The 2,927-nt window shown below is 36.1% G+C and overlaps 1 pseudogene; it reads left to right on the plus strand.

Annotated features, from left to right (window-relative positions):
- Positions 1-1,378: 1,378 nt before the first annotated feature.
- Positions 1,379-2,708, plus strand: LOC116574422 (annotated as a pseudogene).
- Positions 2,709-2,927: the final 219 nt, after the last annotated feature.

The following is a 2,927-nucleotide window of genomic DNA, read 5'->3' on the forward strand; positions in this document are numbered from 1 at the left end:
AATATTTTGTTTATTTATTTTTACAGAGAGAGAGTGTATGCCTGAGGGCACATGAAGGGAGGAGCAGAGGAAGAGGGAGAGAAGCAGACTCTCTCTGCTGACCACAGAGCCTGACTTGGGGCTTGATCTCACAGCCCTGAGATAATGACCTAAGCCCAAATCAAGAGTCAGTAACTTAACCAACTCAGGCATCCAGATGCCCTGCTTTGTTAAGTTATTTATAATGTTAACCATACACTTAGCCTGTGATTCATCCATTTTATTCCTAGATATATTGCCAGGGGTAATGAAAACACATGTCAACTAAGGAAGTTTTATCTATATTAGTCTAAACCTGTAAATAACACAAAATCTATCAATGAGTGAATGAATAAAGAAAATGATCTGCGTATAACATAGGGTGAATCTCAAAAACATACTGAGTGAAAAAAGTCAGACACAAAAGTTTAAGTTTTAAAAGTAAAGTTAATCTATGATGATTGAAATCATATCATTGTTTTCTAGGATTGGGGGGAGAATAAGTGAATAGATATATGCATATATCTGTTTATGGAAATATTCTATTACTTGATTGGATGGTCAGGGGAATAATATCACTAAGATGCAGCAGATCGGGTTTACCATATGACTGGATATTATTGGTAATGGTGGAAAAGAAAAAAATATGGTGACATGTTTTGAGCCTACATAAAAGAATGTATAATGATGTTAATAAGTGAAATAGAAAAACAGTAAAAAAGTAGCATTTATCGGTGTATTCATTTTATGGCTATGTAATAAATTACCATAAATGTAGCAGTTTAAAACACACATTTATTATTTCACAGTTTTTGTAGCTCAGGAGTCCAAGCAAGATTTAACTGGTTATCTTCTTCAGGGCTCATAAGGCTGCAATCAAATCATTAGCCACACTGCCTTCTTTTTTGGCTGCTGAAATGGTGAGAAATTCACTTCTGAGCTTTCTCAGGTTGTTGGAATAATTAATTTTCCTATAGCTATAAAACATATGGCAGCTTGACACTTCAAAACCAGTAATGGAAAGACAAAGGGAGAGGGAGATGGGAAGCAAGAGAGAGAGTGAAAGCAAGAGAGAGAGATACTAGCCAGATGGGTACTACAGTCTTGGCAATCTTTTGTAATACAACCACAGACATCTTATCACCTTTGCAATATTTTATTGTTTACATCAAGTCACATGTCTTCCTGCTCTGAAGGGGAAGGATTAATAAAAGAGTGTGAACACCAGGAAGCAGAGATCATGGACGTCACCTTAAAGTCTGTCCTCCACTGTAAATAAAAATTATTTTAGATTTGTTGAATTTGTAAATCTTTCCTGTGCCTATGTCAAGAAGGTAGTAAAAACTTTGGCCTTGGTGAGATGGTGGAGTACTTGACTATTTCCATCATATACATTTTGGATTGGCATCTACTCTTTCCACTGCTTAAGTTTTTCTCCATAAAGGGATATATAATGAAAAATAATTATTACAAAGAAAATTGGATCTTCTTAGTGATACCAACATGGTCAAGTTTGCTATGGATGTATAAAAAAACCTTGATATTGATGATACTCCACATGTTTTGAATGAAAAAAGTACCACAGTTGTTGCAAAACTGAAACAGCTTCAGGCAAATGGAACCAATTGTGAAGACACCTGAAGATCCAGAACCTACAAGGCAGATGCAGTCAACCAGAGATGGCCACATACTGTTCGACTACCTACCTGCTGGACAGGTGTGGTTTTAGGAAGGTATATTTAGATACACTCTAAAGATACGCAGAATTCCAATATGAATGTGGGAATCACTCTGGAGTAGCAGAATCTTTACTTCTTGATTGTGTTGATTCCAACGACAGAAACACTTTGCTTTCACTCGGAAAAACTGGCCTCTGAAATCTTAGCATAGAACTGGGATGCAGCTATGGAAGAGCTATTATGGTTAAATAGAGAATAAATCTGTGAGTTCTCCACTTCAATCTTTTCAGCAGTAAACATGACCAATCCACTGCCTCTGTGTTTTTTCTTCACCCACCTCAAAGGGCATAATAACATTACTGATCTCTTCCTTTACCAGCCACCATATCATAATGCAATTCCGACAACGTGTCCACATATTCTGCATTGTTTTGATACATCCATCATTTCAAACAAAGGTGTTTGAAAACACCAGCAAGTACTAAAAGATCTGGTTAAAGTCATTCAACAGAGTTTTACACAGGTAAAGACCCAATTACAAAATGCGGTGAATACTTATGTGTTAACTTAGACTTCGTGTCTTGGAAAAAGCTGAAGGAGTGTGAATCAGTTCTTGTGAATGACTTCTTGGTGGCTTGTCCTGAGAATTTCATTGAAAATGCTTATCTTTTCATATATGAGACTTTTTGTGGCACCCACCTGCGTATCAGCCTTAACACATGGGCAGACAGACTGAACACGACTCTGGAAGAAGCTGAAAAGTGGATTGTCAATTTGATTAGAATGCAAGACTGCATACAAAGACTGATTCTAAGTTAGGCCATGTGGTTATGGGTAACAATGCAGTCTCACCCTATCAGCAAGTGATTGAAAAGACTGAAAGCCTTTCATTTAAACACCAGATGTTGGCCATGAAAGAGGAAACTTCATCAGAAAACTGGGTCAGAGGTTTCTAACTGGGCAACTCAGGACTCTGACTTCTACTGAAGAACTGTGCAAAGACAAGATGAAAAAACTATAAAATAAAGATGAAATAATAAAACCATTATATAAAGGGTGACATATGTTTTAGAAGCACTTAATACACTGAATATAAATTTTGAGAAATTTGAATAAAATTTATTGTTACATTAAAAAAGAAGATAGAACATACAAAATGATTTCTGATTACTTAAGACTACAAATATTTAATATTTGAACAGTATGCTGATAATGGCTCACACCTTCCAT

Source organism: Mustela erminea, chromosome 15, assembly GCF_009829155.1.
Source record: "Mustela erminea isolate mMusErm1 chromosome 15, mMusErm1.Pri, whole genome shotgun sequence".
Lineage (NCBI taxonomy): Eukaryota > Metazoa > Chordata > Mammalia > Carnivora > Mustelidae > Mustela > Mustela erminea.